Source organism: Ambystoma mexicanum, chromosome 3p, assembly GCF_040938575.1.
Source record: "Ambystoma mexicanum isolate Mex_15411 chromosome 3p, UKY_AmexF1_1, whole genome shotgun sequence".
Taxonomy (NCBI): Eukaryota; Metazoa; Chordata; class Amphibia; order Caudata; family Ambystomatidae; genus Ambystoma; species Ambystoma mexicanum.
In genome coordinates this window covers 167,220,468-167,235,667 of record NC_090925.1, presented here as the reverse complement: position 1 = coordinate 167,235,667, position 15,200 = coordinate 167,220,468, and the positions used below count along the sequence as shown (strand labels likewise).

General features: G+C 45.6%; 1 protein-coding gene across 2 annotated transcripts in view; it reads right to left on the bottom strand.

The window, feature by feature from the left end:
- LOC138580209 (uncharacterized) overlaps positions 1–15,200 on the bottom strand; it is a 113,835-nt gene that overhangs the window by 39,598 nt on the left and 59,037 nt on the right. The gene's annotated exons all lie outside the window — the stretch shown is intronic.

Below are 15,200 nucleotides of genomic sequence, written 5' to 3'. Positions count from 1 at the left end.
CTTGGTGCCCTGGACCATGCTGGTGAGCTATACTGTGTGCCATTGCTGTGATGTTAGGCGGTATGGCCTGGCGTTCCAGGTCTCACCAAAAATGGAGGCACACACTCGATAGTTGGGTCTCACGCACTGGGTGCATTTTACGAGCTTCCACCCACATTTATTAGCTTTCTACAACTGACGTCATGACGCTATCTGTCATGCCACCGTTGTCAGTCACCTGACATCACATGCCTCCCCGAATTGAATGCCAAACTCGTCCCCCCGCCCCCACCCAATGTCTCTACACAACAGGTGTATGCAACTGTACACATTACAACTCACAACTTCAGAGGGCCACAGTCTCCCAGTTACTCTGTGTTTGTGGCACGCTGGTAGACTCCATTTAGCACAAACCCTCAGAGTCTGGTGGACAGTGCTGGCTGCTTCCTGAGGTTGTACCGGCGTTGGCTCTCAGCCTTCAGGGCCTAAGATGGCTTCAGAGTCTTTTCCTCCCTGCAGGTGTCTAGCAGTGATCCTGCTTCACAGTCACTATGGGCTGTTGCTTCTTCTTGTACTTGTTCTATTCCTGTCGGGGTGTGTTCGCTTCTTTCAGGGACTGGCTCTGTCGTCTCTTGCAATATCCGTTGTTGCACTTTCCGAAAGTGCTATGAGTTTCGAGTCACTGTCTTTCCTCCTCAGGCCATTCTTCACCATGCTGTGATCCTTCTCCACAATGGTCCATGGCTGTGACTCATACGTGAGAGTAAAACTTCCTTGGAGGCGCACTGTTCTTTAGTAGTGCAGTGTTTCCCACTAGGAGTGGGTGAGGGGTGGCCTTCCGTACCTGGCTTTCCTTCTCATTGTGGTTTTGTCCGTGTTGTTCCAGTCTTTCTGTGTCCATGGTCGGCGAGGCCCATGTTTGGTGGAATGGGGCCCCACTTGGATGGGGACGCCAAACATGAGAGCAGCCGGGGTTCACTTGCACGGACGAATGGGGGTCTGGTGGTACAAGCACAAAAATGGATACGCTTCCAGGAGCCATGGCCCGCCTTTGTCTTTGGCGATCTGTACAACCTTGGAGATTGAGGCCATGAAACTTTCTGCATCCCTATTGGCCTGTGACCAGTATGGTTATCCGATGTTGGCAGAAGCTTCAATTGTCAAAAAGGTTTTGCAGTTCTCGACTCTTGAAAGGGGGCCCGTTGTCCCCCACGATCCTATTCGGAAGGCCGTGGACTGCAAACATTTTTATCAAGTACAGTAATTACGGATGCTGGATCTGTGGATCATACTGGGTCAACCTGGGGGTACCTGTTGAACTCGTCCACTGCTACTAGGCAGTATGTTTCATTTGCAATAGTGCAGAAGTCAATGCTGAGTGCATCCCACCGTTGGTGGCTGTGGGGAGGACTGCCAATGGGTTCAGTCAGGCCGAGGCAGCGTGATGCTTGACATGATATGCATGCTTCCACTACCGCCAGTACCTTTCATTGGATATGCAACATCCATATTTGTGATTTCAAGAATGCTTGGGCCTTGACCACCCCTTGGTGTCCTTCATAGGGTAGGTGCAGCACCCTTTTTTCCAGGCTCATCAGGATAGCAATCCAGTGTCCTTTTAGTACTAACCGCTCTGGGGAGAGTGAAAGTTTCTGGCGGATGACCAACAGACTTTGCAGCATCTCTTGGGCCCGTGTCACGTGATGTTTGATTGATATCAGGTATGTCTGCCACTCGTCAGTCACAATGGCATCCTTGGTAATTTGTAGGCAGGTGTATTTGGTTGTTTTTTTCTCTTATATTCTGTAGGTGCATCATTTTCGGGTGAGCAAACCCGATGACGTGGCAGACGTATTCTTCTGTTTCAGGTGCTGCCTTGCATCCCTATGGGGTTGCTGGTCTGGGATGGGATGTTGAGACAGGAAATCAGCTGCGTTGTATAGGAATTCCACACCAAACTGTTGCAACTGTAACATCCACTGATCGATTCTCGCTGGGAGTGCGGGGCGATCCTTTAAAAATCTGCACCATTGGATTGTGCTTAGTGAACACTCCAACAGGATTTCCCATGATGTATACATGAAAGTGCCGGCAGCCCCACAAGATGGCTAAGGCTACCTTTTCGATGTGGGCATAGTTCTTCTCTGTCAGTGTTAGCACTCTGCTTGGAGATGTAATGGAGTAGATTGTCCCTTCCTGGTCTTTCTGTGTTGTGGGGAAAAAGACAGCCCCAGAGTGGCAGAGATGGAGAGGCCATGCTAGGCCCCTATTGTGAGAGTGAAGCTGGCTAATGTGGAGTTCCATTGGAATATTAAAGGCAGTACAAAACTGTATTTGTGACATAAGGCCTAGTGAAATGGAAAGAAATTATGTAAAACTGCAGCAATGCATGTGGAAAGAAAAGATACCTTTGAAACACTGCACTTTTGGTAGATAAAATGGAGGAATGATGCCTGACATTTAAGAAATAAAGTCAAGTGATAGATTGCATTAATTAGGAATAAAGAGACTTAATTTCCATCATAAAAATTGACAGCCTGTAAAGAGAAAGACCTATTTCGTTTTTGTAAAAGTGAACACTGTTTTCCTACGTTAACTGTGGCCTATCTGTGTGCATAAGATTAATAATGTATTTACCTCTGTTCTAATATAGTAGAAAAGAATGATTGTATTTATGAACAGCAGGCCTAGATATAATGCTAGAATGTTACATGTAATCACATCTTGTCGATTTAAAGCTTATTTTTTGAAGTATGGATGCAGCTGGTATTTTCCCCACTGAACTGAAAGGTCTGTGCCTTTGAAATGTGACCTCAAGACCTTTGGCTGAGGACCTCTGGGAGAAGAAGGTCTGATTGTTCAGTATAGATGCTAAAATATATAGAGAAGTAGATCTAGATTATGGGATTTGCAGACAACACAGCCAGCAGAAATTACCTTTAATGTCAGGTCCACCCATTAACTTTCCATTAGCTTTGTACAAAAACCTTTGAAGCTCAGGAGGGGAGGGCATGATCACATGGCCCAACCAGATGTCCTGATCAGGTAATAGAAGAGAAATGCAACCAAATAATTTGTGGGGGCTATGTGAAACTGAGGGACTTGTGGTGCATTGCTTTTGACTAACATTGAATACATTTTCTTAAATACAAAGTGCATTGTATGTCCTAGTGAGTTCACCCTAGACTCATATTGAAGGCAATAAGAAGCCTGTCTGGACCACGTAAAAACAAATTTTGTGTGATTCATACAACTGGACTTATGAGATTAATGATAATGCTGGCCTACCCATAATTCAGAGGTCATAGAAAGATTTTGTGATGATAGGTTATGGAAGTAAGGTTGGAATCAGGAAGGGGCAGATTTGTGACTATTTCAGCTCAGGAGCAAATCGCGAAAAATCGTAGCTCTGCCCAGGAAGGGCGTGCCAAAAAAAAATGCGTATTTTCTGACTCGCCATAAAACATTGAATTCAAAAATATATATGTGCCAGCAATTATCTGAAAAATTGGGGTAGCTGTCATGTTGAAAGATTTTAAGGACACTGAAGAAGTTAAACCCACTTGTCATTTTGGGATGATGCATCTTTCTTCTCCCTCAGCCTCCATCATAACTCCTTGTCCTATTAGCTGGCAGTGGGCATGTTGGGGGGGGGGAGAAGGACAGAACTGTCCATTCTGTAGCATGATCATTTTGATAATAATGGAGTGTCACCTGCTCTATAGGAGTTCAGTTTTCTATCTGAGAGGGACTGGCTTGCTGATCTTTCTTTGATGTTTTGACTCTTGGGACCTTTTGATTGTTCTCTTGACTTCCCCACTCTATCGCTGGAGGTAGTCGGCTCCTGGACTCTTATAAAGAACTAGCAGAGGGACAGGAAGACCTACATAAGCCTTTAACATTGCATGGGAGACAGAGACTGGGAAATATAGAAGCTAGCTGGGCTTGCCATTTGAGGAGCCAGAGGTACTACCCTTAACTAAAGCCTGTGACCAGATCCATGCTGTCTTCACAGGAACCCTACTCTTTTCCTGGATGCCCCATAATCAAGGCCTCCCATGTAAGTAGATTAATATACATGCCAACAAAAACGTGCAGGGAATCTGCCAGCCTTAATATCCATCTTGCATAGCAGGTATGGGGGTGGTATTGGGGAGACCCATGGCACATTTTTATTACATCCAATTGAAATAAATTCCACTATAGAAAATCACCCTATACCTCTAAATTGAATTGTGTTGGGAACTGCTTTCCATTAAATTGTGGGGAGCGGGGAATCTGTGCAGATCCTCAGTGCATTGAATTGAATATATTCCCATACAGAAAATCACAGGATGAATGAATGTTGTTAGATTTTGAAACTAACAAAGTTCATGCCCAGTGTGTTAGTGCCAGTATAGACAATAAAGTACTTGGGTGATTCTACCTTTCTGAAACCCCTGTCTTCTTTACCAAATTGGGAGGGGGGTCCATAATTCCAAAATAAATAACCCTAGAATGCTGCTATCCAAGTGAAGGTAGAGGGTGCAAAATGAAATTTCCCATTTATTTACTTACATCCTGAAACAAATTTCCCAAATGTAAGGAACTCATGGTGGTAACAGTAAAGACAGACACAAGTGATCACAGTTCAAGGGTGTTTATTGAACTATATAATGGGTGAGTAAACGCCTAAAGTAAACCTAAAGCTAAGATTGGAGCAAGCTACGACCATCAAATAATAATAAGGCAGTCCTAGCAGCGTCTTGTCAAATAAAAAGAGCCTATACTAAAAAACCCATTGCCAATCCTTACCACTAAGTTACAAAAAGAGTGTGGGATAATGTTCACCAGAAAAGAAATAAGTGTTCACAAAATAATAAGTCAGGATGGTATGATATGATATCATATTTTATTTGTATTGTGCTCATACACAAGTGTTTCAGAGCATGACAAGGAGAACAGGGGAGAACACACCAACAATCTTACTAGGCCCAGAGACATTGAGAACGCGCAAATGCGCAAATGCATGGGAAAAGGGAAAGGGGAGAAAGTGCATGGACGGGGAGAGAGGAGAGTGCGGAGCAGAGGAGAAAAGATAAATAATAATAAATACAAATAAATAGATAATAGAGGCCATAAACCGTGGTAGTGCAGCCAGCAAGTGACAAGTGCAGTGTTTACGGCAGCAGACTGGCTAAGTCTAAACAAGTGCAGAAAAGGAAGAAAAGGGGGCGAGGGTATGGGACTTTATGGGTACAGATACAGTCCCCATTTCAAGGCATGGCCAGGTGGCCGTGCAGGAGGGTGGCAGGGTGAGCAGATACCTGGGCCCAGGGGACAGAGGGTGGCCAGGTGCACAGTGCCAAGAGATAGCAGATCAGCAGGGGAGAGGGGGAGGAAGGCAGAAGCAAAGAGGAAGGTCTTCAGGTGCTTCCGGAACCAGAGATGGTTCTCCTCATGTTTTCTAGTGGCAGGGAGGCTATTCCAGAGGCAGGCCCCAGCCGAAGGCAGAGATCTACCCCCAGCTTGTTTCTTTGAAAAACGACTGACCCTGAATGAGTTAGAGGTGGAGGAACGAAGAGCTCGAGAGGGAAGGTATTTACAGAGGGATAGCTGAAGGTTTTTTGGACACAGGCCCCAGAAAGCCTTGTGGGCAGTGCAGAGGGTTTTGAATGTAATCTTTGCATCCACTCGGAGCCAATGGAGATATTTCAGAGCTGGAGAGATGCGATCCCAGGGCTTGAGGCAAGGACAAGTCTCACAGTCCTGTTCTGGATTAGTTGCAGAGGGCGGAGAGTAGAGGCAGGTAGATTTAGGAAGAGACTGTTACAATAGTCCAACCTGGAGAGAACCAGAGCTTGGGAGACAGTCAGCTTCTGGAGAAAGGAGAGGAAAGGCAGAGTACCTCTGAGGAGGTGCAGTAGGAAGTTTGACTTTTTAGTGACCTCAGAGATGTGGGAGGAGAAGGAAAGTGTGGAGTCAAAGATGACCCCAAAGTGCTTAGCTTCGCAGGTGGGGGTAGGAGGAGGGCCAAGAGAGGCCGGCCAGTGAGTGAGGGGAAAGGATGGTAGGGGTGTGCCGATGAGGAGGATCTTCGTCTTGCTGGCATTCAGACAGAGGTCATTTGCGGCACACCAATATTGAATGGCAGTTAGACACTCAGAGATGAGAGAAGAGCAGGAGGTGGCTGAGGGCAGCCTGAAAATGAGTTGAGTGTCATCAGCGTAGCAAAAAATGGCAATGCAGTGGGCGAGGGTTGACAGGTATTGGTTGAAAAGCCAAGGCGAGAGGTTGGACCCCTGGAGAACGCCACAGATAGAGAGGAAGATAGATGATAGGAAGGACCCAAGTTGGACCTCGGAGGGTCGATCAGAGAGGAAAGAGGTCAGCCAGGCCAGAGCCTGTTCAGTGATACCCAGGTTATCACGGAGACAGTTGAGCAGGATGGAGTGGTTGACCGTGTAGAAGGCAGAGGAGAGATCGAGTAGGATGAGGACAGAGGGAATTTTAGAGTCAAGGTTGGAGAGCAGATATTCACAGATGTTCAGGGGAGCAGTTTCCATGCTTCTGATCGCTCTGAAGCCAGGCTGGTGGTCATGGAGGCAGCCAACAGAATCGGAATGAAAGTTAAGCTGAGAGATGGCCAGCTTTTCCAGGAGTTTGCCCAGGAAAGGAGTAATGGAAATAGGGTGATAGTTAACCGGACAGGAGGGATCAGCAATGGGTTTCTTGAGGAGAGAGTGCACAAGGGAGTGATTCAGAGGGGAGGGAAAAGATCCTGAGGCAAAGGAGTGGTTGCAGAAATCGGCATGGGCCGGAGCGAGGGTGTCAATGTGGTCCTTGATGGTTTTGGAGGAACAGGGATGAACCTGTTTTGACGAGGCTTTCATAGATTGGACTTGTCTAGCAACCTCATCAGGGGAGAAGAGAGGAAAAGAAGATAAGGAGGGTGCGGAGGTACTAAAAGGGGGGTCAGCAAGCACAGACTGAGAGGGAATAGGAGGGGGAGGGGCAGAGAGGGTGGACAGGATGTCCTGGGTTTTTGAGATAAAATGAGAGGCAAGGGCATTGCACAGAGCCTGGGAGGCAAGAGGAGGGGTAGAGACTGCAGCAGTGTTGGCCAGTTCCTTGCAGATTTTAAAGAGTTTGGCCGAGTTGTTAGATGCCGCAGAGACACAGGCTTGAATGTGGACTCTCTTCTTGGTGTGGACAGAGAAGAGAGTCGGTATTGCCTTTGGAGAAGGCGACAGGCCAGTTTGTCAGAGGATGAACAAGAAGTCTTCCATTTCCTCTCAGCCGCCCTACACTTACGTTTAAGTGTAGCTAGGTCAGAGTCATACCAGGAATTACACTTGGCTTTGGACTTCAAGCGGATCCTCATGACAGAGGCAAGAGCATCAAGAGTATCGAAAATAGAGAGTAGAGAAGGGACAGGGTTGTGTCTGGGTGTGAGTCAGGCAGAGGAGGGAGGGGAGAATGTTGCAGCGAAAGCCTCAACTGACACACGCTTCATAGGTCGGATGTCCGAGAAGGTAGGTGGCAGTATGGGGGTGGGCTTGGCTTGGGGGGAAGAGAGGGAGAGATGAGAGGAGAGAAGGCAATGATCACTCCAGGAGAGAGGAGTGGTCCGAGGGATAGACAGGGGGAGGCCAGAGGAGATCAAGACATCAAGTGTGTGACCTACTGAGTCCGTCAGCCCAGAGGGGAGGATAGAGAGGGAGAGGGAATCGCAGAGGTCGCAAAAGTGCAGAGATGAGGGACAGGGAGAATCGAGGTGGATATTGAGGTCACCAAGGATGAGGAGTTGAGTGGTTGAGGCCAGGAGGGATGAGGAGAGGTCAGCCCACTCAGAGACAAAAGAGTTGATTTGACCAGGGGGCCGGTAGAGAGTAGCAACAGTAAGAGAGTGGCTAGGAGAGATTGAGAGCCTGCAGACAAGGCATTCGAAAGAGGAATAAATCTGAGTGGGAATGATAGTGGCAGGGATCCATTCAGGAAAGATCAGGGCTACACCCCCTCCAGGCCGAGTGGCTCTGGGTGAAGAGAGGATCTTGTAGCCCTCAGGGAGGAGAGTGTCAAAGCTCATGACAGAGCTGGCCGTGAACCACATATCTGTTAGACCAAGGACATCGAGGTCAAGTTCTACAAGGAGGAGGCAGATGTCAGAGGAGTGTGTGACAGCAGAGCGAGAGTTGAGAGTGGCAAGATGAAGAAGGTTGCCAGCCTTAAAGACCTTCCGGGGAGGAGTACAAATCAGAGGTACGCCCTGCAGAGTTGTGGAGGTAGCCTGAAGAAGGGACAAGCAGGAGGGAGGAGTGGGCACAGTAGCCAAAGAATGAGAGGAGGAGACAGCCAGAGATGAAAGGAAATTGATGAGGCGAGGGAACCGCCTCTCGAAGAGGAGGAGATTGGCCTGAAGACCTTGGACCATGACAGTGCCATTTAGGTAGATATTAAGGATGACTCTGGAGGAGTCGAATTAAGCCATGAGGACATCCCAACGAGTGCCACCATTAATGGGAGAGGAGGAGACAGGACAGAGCACAGAGATCATATGGGGGGGTCCATAGATCCAGCGAAGGAACAACAAAGAGGATGTCGGTGATGGTCTATTTGGAATAGGCGCTGGAATAGGTATCAGCAATAGGGAGACCAGGGTTGGAGGCCAAGATATACTTTTTAAACTTCTTCTTTCCAGACTTAGTGAGAAGGGAATGATAGTTGATAGAGAAGCAGTTGGAATAGATGGGAGAGCTCTCTAAAAAGCCCAACATTGTGATAAAACCAGCCGATAAAGGCGGTGGAATTGTGATTATGTCCAATGACCAAAACTGCACTATGGTTAACGAATTGCTTCAAGATCAGGAAAGCTATAAGAAATTTAAAAAAAATCCAGCGATCGAAATTAAATACGAAATAGAAGGTGTGGCACAATATGCCTATGAAAGGCAATCGACCAGCGACAAGGAACAAAAATTCCTGACTACGAGTCAAGGCCGCACCCCGTCTCTATACGCATTACCTAAAATTCACAAAAATTCTGTCAACCCACCAGGAAGGCCCATTGTATCTGATTGCGGTTCAGTTTTGAAACCAGTGTGCAAATTTATTGATGTCTTTCTAAAACCTCTAAGCATGAAAACGGCAACTTATTTACGAGATACTACGCACACCATCCAAATATTTCAATATCTCCCCTTTGACACCCAGATACAAAGACTTGTGACAATGGATATCAAATCACTGTATACAAGTATTCCTGAAGATCAGGCATTGAATGTATACACTTAACACTTATCCATCATGATCAACAAAACAGAGTACCTCATAATTTCATCATGGAACTAATGACTTTGGCTTTATATAAGAACTTCTTAGAGTTTAACGGTCAATTCTATGTACAGACCAAGGGAACAGCGATGGGCGCAATCTTTGCCCCCAGCCTTGCGATCTTGTTCATGTCTACCTTTGAGTCAAATAATATCCTGTGTGACAAGAACCTTACAAAACTTGTATCTCGTATTTCAAAATGATAGATTGATGACATTGTGTTTATTTGGAGTGGTTCAGAAAATGAACTCGACCTTTTTCTCAGCTGGTTGAACAATATCGACAACAACATCCAGTTTACTATGGAATGCAGCAACAAAGAAATCAGTTTCCTCGATCTAAAAATCAGACATGAAGACGGAATTTTGAAATGCTGCCTCTACCGAAAAACCACTGAAAAACCACTGCTCGGAACACTCTTGCACTTTTCAAGCAACCATCCACGCCACCTGAGAGAAAATTTACCATATGGCCAGTTCCTCAGAGTGAGGAGGAACTGCACTAATCTTGCGGATTTTCACCAACAATCTGAGGACCTTGCCAAACGCTTGTTAAAAAGAAGCTACCCTAAAAAACTTGTTTCAAACGCTAAGAAAAGGGCAAGGTTCACGGATAGAGACATTTTGTTGTCACAAACCACCACTCGGGAACACCCTGATCCTGACAAAATGACTTGTGTGATTACACATGGTCCTCACACCTTTCAAATCAAGAAACTAATTTGCAAATATTGGCCCATTGTTAAACTGAGTCTGCCGAACTCCCCAATGCCACGTTTTGGTTTTAAAAGATCAAAAAACATATTTGACATCCTGGTACATTCTAAATTCAAAAAACAAGCTCCAAAAACAGGACTTTGGGACCTCAGGATGACTGTTGGACATTTTCCCTGCGGCTACTGCTCAGTGTGCCAATTTATTTGTAAAATGAAACATTTTAACATTGGGACAAAGATTTGGCACCTAAACTCAATGACAAATTGCAAAACAAAACAAGCAATTTACTGCATCGAATGTCTGTGTGGCCTGCGGTATGTAGGCCAGACAAGCAGATCGGTGAATATCAGAATCTCTGAGCACCGATCCCACATCAGATGCAAAAATACATCGGCACCTCTAGAAAATCATTTTTTAGAAAACCACCACACCCCTAACGATATCAAATGGTGAATCCTAGATGTAGTCAAGGAATCTGCAAATACATTACGTATCCTCCAGCACAAAGAAGCAAGATGGATCCATAGACTCTCTAGTCATATGTATGGATTAAATGAAGAATTTTTGCTTCTAATTTGAAGCACAAGAGCCACACAATAGCAATTGACCTCCCCCATGAACGTGGCTCTCCAATTGTCATCATGCACCAATTAATCAAGACATCTACACTGAGCACAACACTCAGTGCATAAGGTCCATATGTCTTGTTCTTTTGCACGACAGGAGCGGCAATACAAATTAGGCAGATGTATAAGGAGGTAACAAGTGCTTCTCATACTATCTTTATTCACTAAATGAACATTTGTATTCATGAACAAAATGAAATACTGTCTGCCAGCCTCTGACCAATCAGAATCTGTGATGCAGGGACACACCCCCCTAGCAAAATGAACACCAGGCTTCCTTAAAAACTGGCTAATGCATCGAACATGAAGCGCGCATGCTTGTTAATTCTTGTAATCGGTTTCATCTACCCGCGATTATCTGTATGTTCGCCCATAACGCCTCAACACCATTATCAAGCGTCTGTCCAATGAGATCTAGTGCTGGAGGGACACACCTCTCCAGCACCAGTAACATACATCTCATTGCACCAATCACTGTGCACAGACACTGGGGCAACCAGGAAGTGTTTCCTTGACCAATCAAACTCATGCACTGTGAGACACACCCGCTGCTGCGACAGTGGCGTTCTCGCTTTGTATTTATGACACCGTTTTCAGACGCTGACCAGCAATTATGCCTAGCTCACCGCGTACCCTGACGGCAGGTGATGCGTGTGCAAGTCGGTTTCATCTACCCGTGATTATCTGTATGTTCGCACATAACACTTCAACACCATTAGCAAGCGTCTGTCCAATGAGATCTAGTGCTGGAGGGACACACCTCCCAGCACCAGTAACAGACATCTCACTGCACCAATCATTGTGCGCAGACACTGGGGCAACCAGGAAATGTTGCCTTGACCAATCAAACTCGTGCACTGCGAGACACACCCGCTGCAGCAACAGCGGCACTCTCGCTTTGTATTTATGACTCAGCTTTTCAGACGCTGAGCAGTCTTCGGCATCACCCGTAACAAACCCACTCAGGGGCACTGTGAGGCCGTGCTGTATTCACGAGGTTCTCGCGTGTCTTCATGATTGCTGAATAACCAAGGCAAGTATCAGACCGCTACTTATTTTTATAATGACAGACAACATAACAACACCTGTTTTAATTGGTGTTTGAGGACAATAGAACACCAACTTTGCTCCTTTCTTTGTCTTTTTTATTCCCTGTACTGTAGCAAGTACAGCTGGACCCAACGCCATACACGCATTCAAGATACCCGAGGACCTACCAAGAAATAGTATTTGAAACATGACCCCCTTCATAGGAGGTAGGAGACAATCAATCAATTACCTCTCCTAGCTAAACACTATTGGTTTTTGAGCCCTGATAGATTTTTCTCTATCCCATCCCAGAATTGATCCAAAGAGAGCGGTTGGCTGCACCCAGGGGACCCTGTGTTCCATGATGCGCCCTTCTCACCAGTGGAAAACTTCAACCCAGCCTAAGTGGGTTCTTGATCCAGTCCCTGTCCACAATTAGGGTAAGGACGTTGTTCCCACTAGGATTTTACTTGTTGTTGCAAATCAAAAAAACTTTCAGATTCAGACACATGCCCCAACATCTGAAAACATTCCTTAAACTACCTTTTTTTGCAATTCTTTTTCTGTCTGCCTTCATACAGGGTCAAGTCGGCTTCCCATTTTTCCCTGTTCCCGCCCTGAGGAAGGCTTCAGCACAATTTATCTGCCCAGCAGGGGGCATATCCGAAACGTGATATGGATGTTTGTCTCCATCATGGATAGGAAGACCTTATCTTTTTTAACTTAATTTTGAAGCTGACCCTAATTTAAGTTCAAAGTGTAAATGTTTAGGCTTTCTTCCAAACACGAACACGTTAGTGTATATGTTAGGTGTTTTCCCTTCCAAACACGAACACGTCGGGAGACCTGCATTTACCAAACAGCAGAATCTGGAATACTAAATTTGGGCCGCTACAGTCTTTTCCTGTTTCTTTCCCATTTGCTTGCAAGATTTGGATTTCTCTAAAGAAATTTTCCTTTTTTGGTTTCTAAACCTCTTTTTTAAAATTTGACACTTGTCTTTCAAACCTTTTCCACATGAATTGAGTCAAAGTTCTTTTTACATTTATTTCTGTTTTATAACTTTTCATCATTCATGATTGTGTATTCAAATCTCAATATGTTTTTCTTTAAAATGTAGCTTTGTAAAGTGTGCAATAAATTGCTTTAACAAAAAGGAATGTCTTCAGAAAACATAGTGGCATAGAATAATTGTGATTTCCGCTGTTTAGGATACACAACAAATTAAGTTAATTGAATTTACCAACAAAACTCTTTACATCAACATAGTGGCTACTGTTGGTTTAACAAAAATATATATACCCTTCATATGAAGGAATAGCTGGGAGAGACAGAAAGCGCCATGAGTGGGAAGAGAGGAGGCAGAGGGAGGAGTAAGCAAATACAGCGGTATAGAAACAGTCACTGGGCTAGTAGGTTACAATCAAGGCAAACATTAAATGCAGATACAAATACACCAAAATTGTTTTACAAGTTAAATGAGTGCCGAGTAATTAAGGAATTGAAAGTGGGAATCAGCTGGTAAAGGTGAGTACAGATACAACTTCAAATGGGTACATAACAGGAAGAGTTGAGAGTACACACCAGGAAAGGAAGTACAGGGCATTCATGAAGGAGGGACCTAACCCATGTAGAATATGGTACAAGAGTCATGGTAGTCCAATGGTCCAGGGTTGGCAACTTCAGGGAGGGTTTGGAGGTGGCAGAAGTCTCATCTGGCAGCCTGTAGAGCGGACAGGAAGCTGACAGGGGCCTTAGAAGTTAAGGTTAACCAATGGTCAGTAGGCAGGGACAGGCACCAGAGAAAACAAGAAGAAGGACGCCTTCTTGGAGTGAGACAATGGCCGCTTGCAGAAATGTGACAAATGAATGAAGAAAGTCCAGCACACTAAGAAGCAAAGCTATTAATGCTGACCAAAAAAACGTGTGCTTCTCTCAGAAAGTGCCTGCATTAACAGCACAGATGTCCCATCGGAATGCTTTGCTCCATTTTTGCATTACTTCTTTTTATATTTTTCGTTTTAATTTTCAAAGTCACATAATTGTCCTAAAAACATTACACACACATCATACAGACAAAAGCCCTGTGCACAGAGAGTGCCACAAGGCTTACCTCCAGTGTAAATGGGACCGCTGCAGGATTCAGATGAATCGGAAGTTTAAAAGTCAGTCAGGCAAACTTTGAAATGAACACGATCTCTAGCGAGCTGGATTCTTTACCGACAGCTGATCACAGATTGGAAACAGATGCTCGATCTGCAAGCTCGGCGTCGGGAAGAAATGACACACAGCTGCTGCGAGGGGCGTGTGGGGCATCCAGACACTCAGGAAGCCAATAGGGGATAAGTGTGTACATGCTATCCCAAGCAATCTTCAGGGGTACAGCTGATCAGGAGGTGGATGCGCTCTACATGTGCAAGGCAAGTCAAGTCTTCAAGAAGAAAATAAATGAAATAAAACCAGCAAACAATCTGGTTTTAAATGTGCACGGAGAGTGCATGCGGTCTGCAGTGAAATGGTGCAGGAGGCTGGGTATGGTTGGGTTTCCCTTCCCCATGTTTTTAGCACGGGACAAGGTGGGACTTCTGAGCACAGAACACTCATGAACTTCTCCAGCACAAGGCTCACAATTCCAGTTCAACAATATCAGAATCTTCAGGGGTCAAAGACTCTTCTCTGCAAAGTCGCTTGCCTTAGAGGGTCTGATGGATCAAAACAACAAACAAAAGTTCCCTTGGTAAAGTTGCACCTTCGCGCGATTGCTCTTCGCCCCTAGGATCTCCCTCCACCAGGCTCGGATCCTCTTTGTAAAATGGGCCTACCTCCATCGGGTTAAGTATTTATTTATTTATTTATTTAAATTTGTATAGCGCGCAAGCAGCCCAGGGGCATTGAGGCGCTGTTACTTGCATGAGCTTAGTTACAGGCATGGTATCAGTAAGAGGCATATTACAGATAGGAACAAGCAAGGTTATCATTACAGCTTATGCGGTTGGTCAATGCAACTTAAGCAGTGGGTCCTATGGTTGGTGTTCATGCTGCTGCGAGGGACCTTATGAGAAGAGGGTGGTTTTCAATGCTTTGCGGAAGGCTAGGATGGAGGGCTCACTGCGGATGGTGGGAGGTAGGGCATTCCAGTGAGTGGGTGCGAGATAAGGGAAGCTGGATCCACCTGCTCTGGATCTTTTTACTAGTGGCACAGAGAGCATGTTGGTGTAGGGTGATCTTGCTGGTCTTGTAGAGGAGACGGAGTGGATTTTTTGTGAGAGGTAGTCGGGGGCAGTGAGATGGATGCATTTGTGTGCCAGTGTGAGCGCTTTGAAAATTATTCTCTCCTTTATTTGGAGCCAGTGTGCTAGTTTTCTGGCTTCCGAGATGTGGTCCCTTTTGGCAATACCTTGGGCTGCTCGGAGAGCACTATTCTGGATGACTTGTAGCCTCTCCAAGTTTCTTTTTGAGGTTCCTAGGAAGAGTATGTTGCAGTAGTCTAGCCTGGATCCGGTGATGGCTCTGGCTATGTTTGTGCAGTTCTCTTTGG